Source organism: Crotalus tigris, unplaced genomic scaffold, assembly GCF_016545835.1.
Source record: "Crotalus tigris isolate CLP2741 ecotype Arizona unplaced genomic scaffold, ASM1654583v1 scf7180000019930.301333, whole genome shotgun sequence".
In the NCBI taxonomy this organism is placed as follows: Eukaryota; Metazoa; Chordata; class Lepidosauria; order Squamata; family Viperidae; genus Crotalus; species Crotalus tigris.
Genome location: NW_024097777.1, coordinates 140,885 through 157,334, shown reverse-complemented (window position 1 = coordinate 157,334; position 16,450 = coordinate 140,885). Strand labels below are relative to the sequence as shown.

The 16,450-nt window shown below is 40.7% G+C and overlaps 1 protein-coding gene across 1 annotated transcript in view; it reads left to right on the top strand.

The window, feature by feature from the left end:
- Nucleotides 1–16,450, top strand: part of LOC120317901 (pro-neuregulin-3, membrane-bound isoform-like) — a 198,033-nt gene that overhangs the window by 53,508 nt on the left and 128,075 nt on the right. The gene's annotated exons all lie outside the window — the stretch shown is intronic.

Here is a 16,450-nt window from a genome sequence, read left to right as displayed (position 1 = left end):
GTTTGATCGCCTTGCAGTCCAGTGGACTCGCAGGAGTCTTCTCCAGCACCATAGTTCAAAGGCCTCCATTCTTTGTCGCTCAGCCTTTCTTATGGTCCAACTTTCACAGACATACATTGCAACTGGGAAAACCATGGCCTTGACTATATGCACTTTTGTTGGCAGGGTGATGTCTTTGCTTTTTAGTGTGCTGTCTAGATTTGCCATAGCTTTCCTCCCCAGGAGCAGGTGTCTTTTAATTTCTTGGCTGCAGCCCCCATCTGCAGTGATCTTGGAGCTCAGGAAAAAACACACACATATATAAATTTCTAAATTCACACACACACACACACACATGAACAAACAAACATATAGATAGATATAGATATAGATATAGATATAGATAGATAGAGATATAGATAGATAGAGATAGAGATAGAGATAGATAGATATATAGATAATATCTGGATATAGTAAAGCTTCTGTTTATCAATCGATTGGGAAAAGATGTTCCATTCAAACTAATAGCCCATTCAACCCAAATTTAGACAATTAATGTTATTTGCATAAGTTTACCTCATTTAAATAATCAGATAATCTTTTTTAAATTGTTTGGTACAGAATTTTTTTTTAAGTTGATGTGAATGGTGAATATGCCAGCTATGCAAATGATGTGATTGTCTAGATTCCTTCATTCTTTGGGCATGAAGCCCCAATCGAAATTTTATCCGTTGCATTTGAATGGGATGTGATTTTAAAGTTAAATAAATAAAAAAACAAATTAAACGTCAGAACAGCATGTGGTCGGAATGACCTTCGTGTAAATAAAGATGATCTGTAAGGAGGAACTTTATCCTCCCTCCCCCCCCACAAATGATGAATAGATTCGAATGAATTTGAAAATCACAATGTTGAATTGGGCAGCCTTATCAAACCAGTAGTAAGTAAATAAACAAACACTGAGAGAAGAGAATATTTATAGCTCAGGGTTGAACTGCGGGGTCTTTGGTGCTCTCTGAGCAGATGTTTCATTACCCAGCAGTATCAGTGCTACCTGCTCTTGGTACAGGTAGATGTACTGATGACATTACCTAGTTTGGTAATGAAATGTCTGCAAGAAAACCACCAAGCTCAGAGAGCACCAAGGACCCCACAAATAAATAAATGCATCCTTCATATTAGAAGTTTTCAAAGCTTTTTGTCTATGGGAATTTCAGTCATCCAGCTCATGGCTCTTTCAAAAGTGATTTTTCAGAAGGCAACTGGACTTCCTTTATTTTTCCTTGAAGATGTTTTGCTTCTCACCCAAGAAGCTTCTTCAGTTCTTGTAGTGGTCCAGGGGTGAGATTGTGAGGACACGAGAAACCGTGAGCAAGGCCTCCTCATCCCAGAATGGGTGCAGCTGGCACCCAACCTAAAATTGTGGCAAGGTCATCCTGGCCACCGCTGCCAACTGCTCTTCGAGCATGAACTGTGAGTCCTGGAGGATCTCCAGATTGAGCACCAGATCTGTCTGAGGCAATACCACCACCCATGGTCCAGAGAGTGTCCAAAATGTGAAGACACTCAGTCTTTCCTGGGTTGAGCTGAAGCTTGTGGAGCCCCCAACCAGGCCCCTATGGCTTCCAGACTGTGGGACAAGACATCACTCAAGTGGTCTGGGGTGGAGTTATAAATCTGGATATCACCAACAAGTTGGGAATCTGTCATCCCAAACCATCAGCTCACCCATGGCCTCCTTTTGGGAGGGGAGAAACAACTGTTTTGATAGACACCCACCCAAGTAGGGGCCACAGATGGGATTGTTTCCCTCCTGTCAACACTCACTGCAACCAGTCCTAGATGAGGGAGGAGAACAAACATGGTTAGTGTGCTATTATTAATTCTGTATCTATTTAGCAGCATGCCTTTGCTTATTGCAACAAGGAAAACCTCCTAGCGTAAGTGGAAACACATCCCCCTTTTAAAAAATATATTTTAAAATATTTTAGTTTATTTTAGTCAAATGATTCTCATCTGAGAAAATATGTTATGAGGCATTGGGAGTTTTAGAAATGTCGCTTAATTATCCCGTGTACTAATTCAGACTTGGCATTTTTGAGTAAATCCGTTTGCTTTGGTAGTCTCTGTTTATTAATAGTTGTAAAGTGGGCTGCAACCAGTTTAAGCTTCCCTTGACTAATACAGTTTTTTTTTTTCTTCTCTGCTCCGCTGGGTGTTTTCAATTATTACAAGAAATAACATTACCATATTTTCTGGTGTATAAGACGACTGGGCGTATAAGACGAGCCCCGACTTCGGAGAAGATTTGCATGGTTTAGAAAGTCGTCTTATACGCCGGAAAATACGGTAGTTATTGCCGGCGCAGGTAGAGAGTTGACCTAGATAACCTAACTATGCAGGTTAGGTTTTGAGTCCATCTTACCTTGCAGAGTGCATTTCAACTATAAGCATTTCTGCAAGATACAGTACGTGTATTTTCCCAACCCTGCTTCTTCTTTAAGTTATGAGATGGACTAAAATGCAAGGCTGTGTGTTCTACCACCAGAAGCTTTTTTTTATTTTAAATAAACTGATTTTGTAAAATGGTCTTAGGGCAGTGGTTCTCAACCTGTGGGTCGGGACCCCATTTGGGGTCGAACGACCATTTCACGGGGGTCGCCAAACAAGGCTGTCCGCCATTTTTTCCCCCTTTTCTTTGGCCACGCCCCTGGCACCCGGTGATGTATAAGTGGTTGGGGGTCACCACAACGTGGGGAACTGTATTATGGGGTCACGGCATTAGAAAGGTTGAGAACCACTGTCTTAGGGGAAGGAAGAATTTCAATGCAGTGGTTCTCTGGTGCATGACAAAATTCATAATTATCGTCTCATCTCTGCATACATAATGCTCTTTGTTTAATTATATATATTTTGTGACCCAGTAGTCCTTGAAGGAACATAGTATGCTTTTTTTTTGGGGGGAACGTTTGGGGGCAATAGGCTGATTCTGTAAACTACATAGAAGGGGCTGTAAAGCACTGTGAAGCGGTATGTAAGTGTAAGTGCTATTGTTATTGCTATCACATTTGGCCTGATCCTTCAGAATCCTTGCATGAAATCAGGCTGCTTCTTATCTCTGCTAATACTCAAGTACTTTTGTATCTTTTCAGAATTTGAAATGAGGTTGCACTCTTTATGATGAGAAAGCCATGAAATGGCAGAGATCGCAACAGCCCCGTGCTTGCTGGATGAAGGATTTGTGTCCTATGTGGGATGATAAAATTTGTATCAAAAGAGAATCTTTGCAGCTCAGAGTTGACCTCCGGGGTCCTTGGTGCTCTCTGAGCTTGGTTGTTGACTTGTGGACGTTTCATTACCAAACTAGGTGACATCCTCAGAATTTACAGAAGTTACAGAAGGGATATTTAGTATAACAGTACAAAATGGAATGTTATTAATTTCTCCCTTTCTTGTTTTGATTGTCATGATAAGTCTCAGTGTATCATGCAATTATCTTTCAATTCTAATTAATCTTTCATTTGCCTGCTTCTCTGAATTTAGTTGTGCCCTTCCTTCCTTCCTTCCTTCCTTCCTTCCTCCCTCCTTCCTCCCTCCCTTCCTTTCTTCCTCCCTCCCTCCTTCCCTCCCTCTTCCATTCCTTCCTTCTTCCCTCTCTTCTTCCTTCCTTTCTTCCTTCCTTCCATCCATCCTCCCTTCTTCCTTCCTTCCTCCCTCCCTCTTTCTTTCCTTCCTTCCTCCCTCCCTCCTTCCCTCCCTCCCTCTTCCATTCCTTCCTTCTTCCCTCTCTTCTTTCTTCTTCCTTCCTTCCTTCCTTCCTTCCTTCCTCCCTCCCTCCCTTCCTCCCTCCCTCCCTCCCTCCCTCCCTTCTTTCCTTTCTTCCTCCCTCCCTCCCTCCTTCCTTCCTTCCTTCCTTCCTTCCTTCCTTCCTTTCTTTCTTCCTTCCTTCCTTCCTTTCTTTCTTCCTTCCTTCCTTCCTCCCTCCCTCCCTCCTCCCTCCCTCCCACATAACTAAAGTTTGCAGTGAAATAAACACATCTTTATGCAAATATGCATAAAAATGCATATCACCTCTTTTAATGTAACTCCCCTGGTTCAACTGCCTGGATGTGATGCTAATTGTAGAGTAGGGCAGGAAAATTACAAGGTTGTTTTTTTTTTTTCCCCTCTGGCACTTGTACCTATATGCACTTACATGCACCCACTGACACAGCACACTTTAACTTGCCCTTTTTGTTAAGCAGCGCAGCCTAACACGTCCTAAAACACTACGAATAGATTTTCATGAGAGCAGTAGCACATTAGTGCCGTATTACCAAATAAGTTTCATTTTACTGTCATCTGCCCTGGCTCATTTCTCTCCCCCCACCCCCCTTCCCTTTATATTCACATATAATCTTGAATTGGTTTTCCTTACTCTCCTTCCAATATATCTTTTTTGTGTTGTTCTCTTAGTACCTTGGGACTTTACGAGCCCCAAATTGGATTTTCAAATAGAAAATCTGCTCTTTTAATAACCTGATCCATCCATCATTTTTTTTTTTTAGTCTCAGCTCGCTTCCAATTTTTGTGCTCTCTCTCCCCCCTTCCTTTACTCCTCTCTCCTCTCTGCTCAGCCTCCCCCTATGTTGTCTCTTAAAGGCTAATGCTCTCTAATACAGATTGTGTAAATTCCAGGAGGTTGCGTTCCATCAGAGCAACAGCAGTCGCAGCCCGCCAGCAAAGGCAGTTCTTTCTTCCGCATGAGAAAAATAACTCCTCCCAAGCAGCTAGTTGCATTCCAGAACAGGAAAAGCTTCATTTAGCGTGCAGCTATCAGCGGGCAGTTTTTGTGAAGACCCTGAGGGAAGTTAGCCCAGAGAAGGAAATATTAAAAGGGCAGAAAAAAATATTTTCCCTCAAAAGGACTTTTTAAAACCAAACCTGGCCCCAAATCTATCTCTCTGCCCCAAGCAAGAGCTAGCCCCATACAAATGCAGGTGTAAAACCATCAGAGAGTTGAAGCCAGAGCACTCAAGAAGACGAAGAGAAAATCTGCATGCCCCACCCAAACTCTGGGAGTCAATAGCCCCATCACCTGGGAAGCAGGATATGATAATAGGATTAAACCACAGATATCAAGGCCTAGAAAAACACTCAGAAATAGCCTCAAGGTTCATGCCACAGGAACAGGAAACTATTCCAAACAAGGCTAGAGAGAGTATAAAAACCTACTGCCCATGTGCTCAAATCCTCTTTCTTCTCCTCTGCTCTTTCTTGCAAGGACCATCTTTCTGCTTCTCCAATAAACTGTAACCTTCTTCCCAAAGCAGTCGCCATGTTGCTTATTTATCTCCGGCTTGGATGAACCAGGATGAAGACTTACTTCTGACAACCCCATAAGAGAACATTAACATCCTTAACCTTATGATTCAAACCCTACTTTGCATTCTGTAGGGCTGCCTGCTGCATGCAGAGGAATGTGCCCATTACTGCATTCCCATAATTAATATTGCTTCCAGTTTAGTCCTTTGGAGTAGAATGCCTGAGGACAGAGCCGCTATTTCATTTTGTTTAATGGACAGTTTTTACCTGAGGTACTCCAGGATTTGGAAAAAAAAACCTGCTGATCCATCAAACTCTGCATAGGTCGCACGCCTCTGCAGCTTAAGCACAACTCCTGTGTCTGGAATGTAATGCGTAGGGTTGAGAGGGGCTGTTTAGACTCGATTGTGCCTGAGTTGTACTAGCGGAAGAATTAAAAACTTTGTTTTAGCTCTGTCTTCTTGGGGCGGATGGTTGATTTGTCCATGCTGATCTGCACCAAATGTTGGCGTAAGGCGTGGGTTGGTGCTTCTTGTTTGCAGCTCCAGGTTTTGTGTGGGAGGGCACTTGCCGCGATATCTTTCCACTGTTCTTCAAGGAGTCATGAAAACTTGAAATCATGGCAAAGCTTCACAGAAATGCAAATTCTGTCGGCATGTTTGAGGGTTGGGAAAAGAGATTTTGGAGCTAATGAACTAGACAGATGATGGGCTACCTTGCACTGGATGTATTCTAACAGAGAGTAAAAAAAAACAATAACCCAAAAATTGCCTGCAGTGTTTTAATTTTAACTGTTGTCTCAAGTAGAAGACAAATTTCAACTCTCTCTTTGCTTATTCTAACTGTACCATAGTATGACGTAGCTTAGAATCAAGTAAGAAAGCGATGTTTTTTTCTCTCGCTTAAATATGACTCAAATTTAGAAGCAAGGGTTTGCCAAGTTGGATGCTCTAACTCCAACCCCTGGTTATTTTATTCCAACCGTGAACAAAATTTTGAATTATGGAGGCTTGAAATCCACCAGATCTGGAGATCACACTGGTCAAAAGAGAACTAAATGGAGAAAACACGAACTTCCTTTATCCTAATGCAGAATAACAGTGTAAGGTCCTGCCTCAGCTACTGTACCTACACAGGAAAGCATGACTCTTGAAATGAACGTTATTTCAAAAGGAACTTTTACTGAGAGAAAGTGATTGCAAGGAAGTCAGGCACAATCTGAGCTTCCTGCGCAAACTGTTAAGCTAAATTCCCCAATAGTCACACCCCATCCCAATACTCCAGTCCATTAGGAAACAATCTGCTGTCGTGCAGGTGTTATGAGAACTCCGAGTCGAGCAGATGCTAACAATTCTTCTTCCTGGTGCCACGACTTTGGTAATAGGCTGGAACTGGCTGGGAAGGAGTCCTTGGAGGTCTTCTAGTCCAGCCCCCTGATTAATTGTCCTCACTGTCAGGAAATACCTCCTTATCTCTAGGTTGCTTCTCTCCTTGATTCCACCTATGACTTCTTATCCTGCCCTCAAGGTGCTTTGAAGAATAGCTTGAGACGGTCCCTCAAATAATATTATCCTCAAATAATAGTATTAGGAAATAATATTTCCTAATATTTCTTTCCTTGAAGCAATTTTTTTTTAGCAAACAAATAAATCTGAACAGCCTTTTGATGTCATCATTTATCATCCTACAACGGTTTCTGATGACAAACCTGATTGACCTTTTCTTTCTGAAGACACTTGTGAAGGATTCTGGCTTTGGACAGTTTTGTGGTGCTGATCACACAAGGCTGATTCATCTGTTTGGAACATAAATACAGATTACAGATGGGGGATGCCTGAATAATGCATTTCCTTAACAAATGCCGCACGCAGTTTATGTGTTTGCCAATATGATGCTCAGTTACATTTCATGATGCAAATTAAGGTAGAAATACCCACAATATATCCCATGTAAAGTAGATGTTGATTGTTAGGTTATGATACTTGGTCTCTAATACTTAACCTTTTCAGCAAACTGTGATACTGTGATACCCCCGTCTGTGGGAAAGAAAAGTCCACTTCCCCCAAAAAGAGCATGGAATAACAGTGAAAAGGAACCAAATGTGTTTTTTTTTTCCCAAAAGGCTTCTGGACTTCCTGTGGTTTTTCCTTGAAGACGTTTCACTTCTCATCCAAGAAGCTTCTTCAGTTCTGACTGAAGAGTGGGGAATGGAAGAATTTATATTCCTTGCAGTCATCTTCCATTCCCTTCTCTTCAGTCAGAACTGAAGAAGCTTCTTGGATGAGAAGCGACACGTTTTCAAGGAAAAACAAAGAAAGTCCAGTTGCCTTTTGAAAAAATCATCTTTGGGACAACCATGACTTGGAATGGCTGAGAATCTCCATAGACAATGAAAAGGAATCAATTAATTTTTTTTTCGTGAAAATCTAAGGGACAAAAACTTTGTCCTGTGAACTTACTATAAGTTAATAATGACTCCTAGGAAGGCTACACATTTTCATTCAATTGTTGCAGTTTGCCAGATCTAATCATTGTATTACACACCTTTCGTACTTAACCACCCTTAGGTCTATCCTCATCTTTTTATCATAGTTATTTAAGACTTAGTTCTCAATTATATTAATGTTTTAGCTGCTATTACATCAGCATTTTGGGTTCTCAACAGTTTAACATTCAGCAATGTAGGATTGCATTTTTTAGCTAAATCGTTTTTGGTCATTCTAGTTCCTTTAAATATCCTAGTATTTCATAATATTTTAGTCTACATTCTTTCATTCTTTTTTTATTTAGGAACACTTATGCTGCATCATTACTCAAAATGCAATGTCATGTTAAAATAAGTCAATAAATACATAGAAGTCAAAAACTTTCAAGACTCTAGAGATGTGGTGGGGTTTGTTTTGAAAATACTATATTCAGCATGACATATTCTAGAGCAGGGGTATTAAACTTGCAACATCACGTGATGTGTTGTGATGTATCGCAACTTTTTTTCCATTGCCAGCAATGGGGTGGGCGCGGTTTTGCTATGATGCACAGCCAACTCACGGCAGTTTGACACCCCTGATCTAGAGGATTGCAAGGTGTAGCACTCACAATTACTACCTTTTTGCTGGAGAAATTCACTCGTATATTACTGGCCACCTGCCACTGTTTTTCAGGGAACCTCAGCTAGAAGCTCATTACAATGACCCGCTTTTGATGGCTGGCTGGCTGTTCATCTTTGAAAAAAAAATAGTTCTAATTTGATTTTTTCATCTGTCCTTGATTGATGTTATTTCCCATGAAGCTGGAACTGTCCACAAATACATGCTGAGCTGTGGGCCCAGATGACTTGGCACCACCTTCAGGACTTGCTGTCACTCATCCGAGCCTTGTTACTTTTCAAAGATTTTTGACAAAACCTCCGCTGTCTCACTCTTACTATTTCAGCTGCCAAATTAAAACTTAAGAATGGTAAATGAATGAAGGGATTTATTCATCCCCATTGGAGACGTAGGAGACATCTTTTCTTCGAGAATCCTTGGGGAATTCCTTCTGTAAATTTCTTCAAATCCCACTGGCTGCCTCTTCTTGATAGGGCCCATGGTGATTTTCCAATATTAACTTAACTCTAATTTTGAGTTTGCTTAGAGTGATGTGCTGGGAATCCAGTGGCTCAGAGGGAACAACTTCAGCAATCCAACATATAAGATAAGTAATGGAAGGTGTAGTGGAATGTAGTCTGGATTCCCAGAAGGGAGAGAATGCATTTGAGAGGCCGGAGAGATGGCAAAGTTTAGAGAGAGTAGAGTAGAGTAGAGTAGAGTAGCCCAAAGCACATATTCCAGTAGAGAGAAGTTCTCTGAAGAGTCCAAAGCTCTTCTTCTTCTTGTGCCATATCCGTTATCGGACATTGGCGATCATGTTGGCAATCCTGTTTTTATCAGCAACCGCACGAAAAAGTGCAGCTGAGTTTTGTCCAAACCAGTCCCTGAGATTTTAAAGCCACAATGTTCTTCTTCTGCCTGGACCTCGTTGGCCTTCAGTCTTTACCTGGAGGATGAAATGGAGTATGCCGTATTTTTCTGGGTGTCGCATCACATGTCCGAAATATTCTAATTTTCATTTTTTAATTGTTTTGATGATTTCCCTGGGCTTTCCCAGGCAGCTGATCACCTCCTCATTTCTGATCTTGTCAACCCAGCTTCTACGTAACAGCCGCCTGTCAGTCCACCTTTCAAATGCTTCTAGTCTCTTCAGGTGGCCTTCTGTCAGAGACCAATTCTCTACTCCAGAGAGCAGGATAGAAAAAAAATATAGCATCTGACAAGCCTGATTTTCAATCTTAGGCTTATGCCATGAGTCCAAAGCTCAGAAGAGTAAAACCTCTGGTCCCAGTGACCCAGTGATCTTGCAAAGTTTAGATAGTTTAATTGGAAGAAGAGAGTTAACATGGCTCCTTTCTAGCAATTTAACAGAATAACAGAACAGCAGAGTTTGTATAGACCTGGGAGGTGTTCTAGTCTAACCTCCTGAACAAGCAGGAGACCCTATACCAGAGGTCCTCAACCTTTTGGGCACCTGGGACCGGTTCTGTGGAGAAAGGTTTTTCCACAGATCAGAAAGTGTGTGGTTTTGTGTTCTGTCTTCATGCCACAGATGGGGTTTTGCTTGTTTGTGCAGACTGGTACCGGTCCACCGACCAGGGATTGGGAACCCCTGCACTATACCATTCTGGACAAATGGCCGTCTAATCTCTTCTTAAAATTCTCCAGTAATGGAGCACCTGCAAGCCATTCCACTGGTTAATTGTTCCCACTGTCAGGAAATTTCTCCTTAGTTCCAGGTTGCTTCGCTCCTTGATCAGTTTCCGTCCATTGCTTCTTGTTCTGCCATCTGGTGCGTTGGAAAATAGGTGGTTTCATTCTTCTTTGTGGCATTCTCAAAATCTATCCTTAATCATGCAAATAGTTTGCATTAGTTTGGCAAGATTTGTATCTATGGGTGTGGAAAAATAAAGGAAAGTGCTTAGAAGAAAGTCAGGGTGTCTTTCTTGTTTTTTGGAGTCTGACAAAAGAAAGAAAATGATCAGCAGATTCTGATGGTGTCAACCTATGTTTAAGCCTATATTAGGTTAGAGCAGGGGTCTTCAAACGTGGCCCTTTTATGACTTGTGGACTTCAACTCCCAGAATTCCTCAGCCAGGCACGCTTAGTCAACCTAAGAAGACTGTGTCCTGTCTCCATTTTGCCTTTCAGATCTTTCTCTTCTTCTCTCCAAGGTCATCTGCTCACGATGGCTTGTGCATGTCTAGTGACGGTAGCAATAATAAATAGCTGATAGTTTCTTTTAAACCTTTCAGCAGATTGAAACTCTGGTAATGGATGGTAACCTATAAATCTGAAAAAAAAAATACCTTGTTTTGCGAAGAAACTCAAGGACGTTTGTGGGAATGAAAAAAGCTTGTTTTTAAAAATGGTGGATTCATATAGATTGCCAGTTATTAGTGTCAAAAGGCACTTAAAAAAAAGAGACTATGTTTATAAATCATGTCTCTCTCCTCTTATTTAATAGTCCTTTCTGTAAATCCTGTGACAGGTGTACAGTAAAATTAATGAGGTGCTGAAATTTCATAGAAGTATTTTGACTAACTGTGCTACTCCTTATCAAATATTTGATGGCCTTATGACTTCTCTGTTAAAGTCATATCAGGGTCTGGCAATAATTATTTGGTTGACTACTGCTTAATGTGCAAGCCTGCTGATATAATTACAGAGGCAAACTAAATGTCCTGGTGGAAATTTAAAATGCTACTTTCTTTTTGACTGTACCACCATTTAACTGGTATACTAGATCTCTGAGACAGATTGAATGGATTTTCTTTTCTGTAACAAAAATAATAATAGTAATACTAAAAGCTATATAAATTCTAGGTAATGAATACCCCGCAAAGCCACGTCAATTCGTAATGATGTCATATAGGCATCTCTGAATTAAATTAGGACAATTTACATTACAAGATATCTAATTTGCAAGCAGTCCTTCATCTGTAATCTGTTTCCTGAACTATCTGCCTGCTTGCTAACAAACTGTTGCAGTAGTAAATATTTTTGGCATTGTGTAAAATGATTTGCAGGGAGGGAAGGATAGAGAACATTTTATGAATTTGGTAAGGACACAGTATGTTTATTGTCAGGAAGCTTCTCCTTAGTTCTAGGTTGCTTCTCTCCTTGATGAGTTTCCATCCGTTGCTTCTTGTCCTGCCTTCTGGTGCTTTGGAGAATAGCTTGACTCCCTCTTCTTTGGGGCAGCCCCTCAGATATTGCAACACTGCTATCATATCACCTCTAGACTTTCTTTTCACCAGACTAGATATACTCTGTTGGAAATAAAATCAGGTCCAGTTCCAAGCCGGGAATAAAAAGGAGGCTGCTTAAGAAAAAAGGTTTACTGATGAGCAGAACCAGCAACAGCATGCAGTTCTGGGACAGCTGACAAATTGATAGCATTTCATAATTTGGAGGCTTGCTTTGTGTGCTTTTGTTATTAGATTTGTTTAGCTCAGTGGTTCTCAACCTGTGGGTCGGGACCCCATTTGGGGTCGAACGACCATTTCACGGGGGTTGCCAAACAACGCAGTCCACCATTTTTCCCCTTTTCCTTAGCTGTGCTACTCCCTTTTATTCTATTGGCTTTTGAAAGCCAATAGAATAGATTCTCTTGAATAGAGTCTAATTCTGTTGGCTTTCAAAAGCCAATAGGAATTGTCCAGGCTGTCTCTGCCCTGCTGAGCCCGCCCAAAGTCCCATTCTGCACAAACGGTGCTGCACCAGTTGAGTAGTCCTCGACTTACGACCGGTTGAGTAGTCCTCGACTTACGACCGGTTGGGGGGATCGCGGCATTAAAAAGGTTGAGAACCACTGGTTTAGCTTGTTTCGCAAAGGCAAGCAATGGGTCTAAAATGCTGGCTTCCTTGGGTTTTAATCCTGTCAAACAAATGTAATTAAATTTACCTTTAATTTTATCTTTAGTCTGTCTGTTGCCTCTATTGAGCTCTCTTTGTGAATCAACAGGCTTGATCCACTTTTTGCAATAGCCAAGGCTTTCATCAGAGAAATATTGCTCCTGTATTTCTTTTCCTGAGCTTTATTGTTGGGATTTGGGGGGGGGGTGGGGGCATAGTAAAAAGGATTGGGAGGGTGCATTCTTACCACACCCCAATTCCTGCAACCATTCTTCATATGTTTTAGCCTTCATCCCCCTAATCATCTTTGTTGCTCTTCCCTGCACTCTTTCTAGGACCTCAGCATGCAATATTCCAAATGTGGCTTCACTCATGCAATACAGTGTGGTACTATCACTATTTGTGATCTTGATCTTTTCCCTCTGTTGATAACAGCCTAGGACTGCATCTGGGTCCGGGCAACAAAAAATTAGCTACCGGTTCTACCGAACTGGTGCGAACCGGCTGAATTCCACCACTGCATGGTTTGTTAATCTACAGAATACAAAAGGGAGCAGCAAAGCTGTTGTCTAGATCGCCCATTAGATACCACCTAGCCCTGGCCCTAGAAGAATTTCCAAGATTTGGAGCACCCTTCCCGGATGGTCAGATTAGTATCAACCTTATCTGACTTTTAGTAAAGAGTTCCACAACCCTTCTGCCAGGGGGGCAGGGGATGGTTCTGTGTGGGCAGCCAGCAAGCAAGCGTGTGCACAGCTCCATTTGCATGAGCAGTGTGCATGCACGCTCACCCAGTTTCCGTGGCCCGGTTGCAAAACAACTCACAGCCCACTAGTAGGATGCAGCCCAGAGGTTGGGGGACCCCTGTTTTAATACCAGTGTATGATTAGCACTATCCACAGTCTGTCCAAAACCTCTTGTTCTCCAGTGCGGCCTCATTACAATTGCTACAATATTTATTAGTGCGTGTTTGGGATCTATTATTTATTTGATTTGGCTTTATTCTTTCATCTCGCTTTTTATGGGTTGCAAGCCAACATAAGATCCTCCCAGGGCTATGAATGTTTTAAATGGTGGATAATTTCTCACGGCCTTGGAAAAACTCATGGAGACCATCGGAGACTGGCCTCCATGTGGATATCGAATGATATAACTGCTTTCAAGTAGGGGTAGGATGATAAAAATAAACATTCCCATAGCTGTGCTCTTGTTATTCTGTTCACTGAGATTATTCTCAATCTGTTTTCTTTTCCGAAAGCACTTGATTTGCTGTTGTTGTTACTGGCAACAGGATAAGGGTGTAACTACAATTGCTAGAAAGGTGCTGTGTTCAAAGCACATGTAAAAGTGTGAGGGATGTAACTTTTAAGTATTTTCTCAGCTGGGAAATTTCCCATATTGCAGAAAATTCTTTCACTTCTTCTCCTGAACCAAATATATTTTTTTAGGTTTCAAGTGATAACATCAGATCTTGGAAATCTGAACAAATTTCTTAAGGTGTGTCATAGGAGCTGAGAAAAATAAGCTTCTGGTCCTCTGTGTCAACTCCATTAGAAAGGTCAGAGTAGGAATTGACTCCACCAGAAAGTTAAAACGATTTTGACTGGCTACAATAACAGAATATTACAAGTCTGATCATACTATAATTCTCCCCACTTCTTATACTCTGTTGAATCAGGAAGCCTGACCCATTCTGAAACATTTTCTTGTTATTCTGGACTTACAAATGGTTTCAGGTCATTCTGCCTAGGTTACTGTATATTTCCATCAAGATAGAATAGAGTAGAGTAGAGTAGAGTAGAGTAGAGTAGAGTAGAGTAGAGTAGAGTAGAGTAGAGTAGAATAGAGCTGGAAGGGACTTTGGAGGTAATAGTAATAGTAGTAAAGTTGGAAGGGACATTGGAGGTCATCTAGTCCAACCCCCTGCTCAGGCAGGAAACCCTATACCATTTTGGACAAATGGCTGTCCAGTCTCTTCTTAAAAACTTCCAGTGTTGGAGCATTCACCACTTCTGGAGGCAGGTTGTTCCACTGGTTAATTGTTCTCACTGTCAGGAAGTTTCTCCTTAGTTCTAGGTTGCTTCTCTCCTTCATTAGTTTCCATCCGTTGCTTCTTGTCCTGCCTTCAGGCGCTTTGGAGAATAGCTTGACTCCCTCTTCTTTGTGGCAGCTCTTGAGATATTGGAATATTGCTATCATGTCTCCCCTCCTTCTTCTCTTCATTAAACTAGACATACCCAATTCTAGCAACCGTTCCTTATATGCTTTAGCTCCAGTCCCCTAATCATCTTTGTTGCTCTTCTCTGTACTCTTTCTAGAGTCTCAACATCTTTTTTACATCATAGTGATATCTTTTTACATCTTCTAGTCCAGTCCCCTGTTCAAGCAGGAGACCCTATACCATTTCAGACAAGTGACTGTCTAGTCTCTCCTTAAAAACCTCCAGTAATGGAGTACTCACGATTTCTAAAGGCAACTTCTGTTCCACTGGTTAATTGTCCTCACTGTCAGGAACTTTCTCCTTAACTCCAGGTTGCTTTTCTCTTTGATCAGTTTCCAACCCTTGTTTCTCGTCCTGCTCTCTGGTGCTTTGGAGAATAATTTGACCCTCTCTGCCTTGTGGCAGCCCCTCAGATACTGGAAGATTGCTATCATGTCTCCCGTGTTTCTTCTTTTCTTTAGACTAGCCACACCCAAGTCCTGCAGCCATCTTTATTCTCTACACACCATGCCATTACCAATACCCTATACATGGTTCAAAACTGCATCAAGATTCTCCTTGTTGTTTAAGAATATCTGAAGCTGAGCCGTTGTGTGTATATAGTCTATGTTCTTATTTGTGGTTTTTACTTGTGTGTAGTGTGCACTGTGGACAGCACTTAATTTTGTTGTATTACACAATGACGATAAAGATATTCTATTCTATTCTATTCTATTCTATTCTATTCTATTCCATTCCATTCCATTCCATTCCATTCTATTCTATTCTATTCTATTCTATTCTATTCTATTCTATTCTATTCTATTCTATTCCATTCCATTCCATTCTATCCTGCTCTATTCTAGCAAATTTGCAGTCACATTTCAGCAAGCAATCCAGCACAATGTTTGTTTACACAGGTGATTTTCAGCAGTGGTACATGGCTTCTTGAGAACATGATAGATTCAACATCACGGTTAATTCCTCTTTGTGTTCCTCGTTGCCATATCACAGCTACAGTTGTGTATTTCTAAAAGATGTCATTCTCAGCAACCCAGCGACTTAATTCGCATTGATTCCAAGTGGATATACCCCAAAGATTGCTGCATTTCTACAGAGTTTGCTTTTTCAATTTTAATATTTAAAATGTAAATATGATTTATATTGCTTTGGAAGGGGGAGGGGAAACACTCTCACCTTCTCAATGCAATTGTTTTTATTGATTCCAGCAAACCCTTCAAAGAAATCAATAGGTTAATTAAAAATAGTATTTCTTTTAAAACAGATGTCAGCTGCTCATCATGGGCCATGAAGACTTTTAGCTAATATTGTATTTTAGCATTCAGGATTAAAAATTGATACGCTTACCTTAGAAAATTCCATCAAGGTTTTCTATTATTGTTATATATATATATTTTCTGGGAAGACATAATTAAATTTTAACAAAAGGCGGACAAATGAATTGCCTTTTCTTATAATCCAGTAAGTCTCTCAAGCAACGTTGTTGGGAATAACTTTTTATTTTTCTCCTTCTTCTTTGGATTAATTATATTCTAACCATGATCAGCTTTGCCTTTTCCCTAATTGGATTTCTCCAAGGGTTAAAAAAAAAAAAAAAAGGATTATTGCAATACCTCTGCTTCTCTTCCTTTCTTTTTGTAGAATTTTTCTTCTTATGATTAAAAACACCAACAAAGCTGAAAGAACTTATGCTTTTCTTTTGGGAAATGAGATGATTGACCCCTTTCATTTAAGGAGAAGAAAAAAAAAAAAAAGAAGGAAGACCCTTGGTTTCATGTCTTATCAAAAAAAACTCTCACCAAAAGATATGGACATCTGCTCACTTGTGTTACTCCACCTAAGGTTGTTGGTTTTGTTTTTTGTTTTTTTCTAAGAATCTTATTTGTTTGCTTGTTTAACATAAGATAACCTTTATTGTCACTTTTTTTCTGTGAACACATTGGCACACATTAAAAAAAAAATTAAATTCTGATGCCTGGCCTCAAAAGAAAAAGAAAAA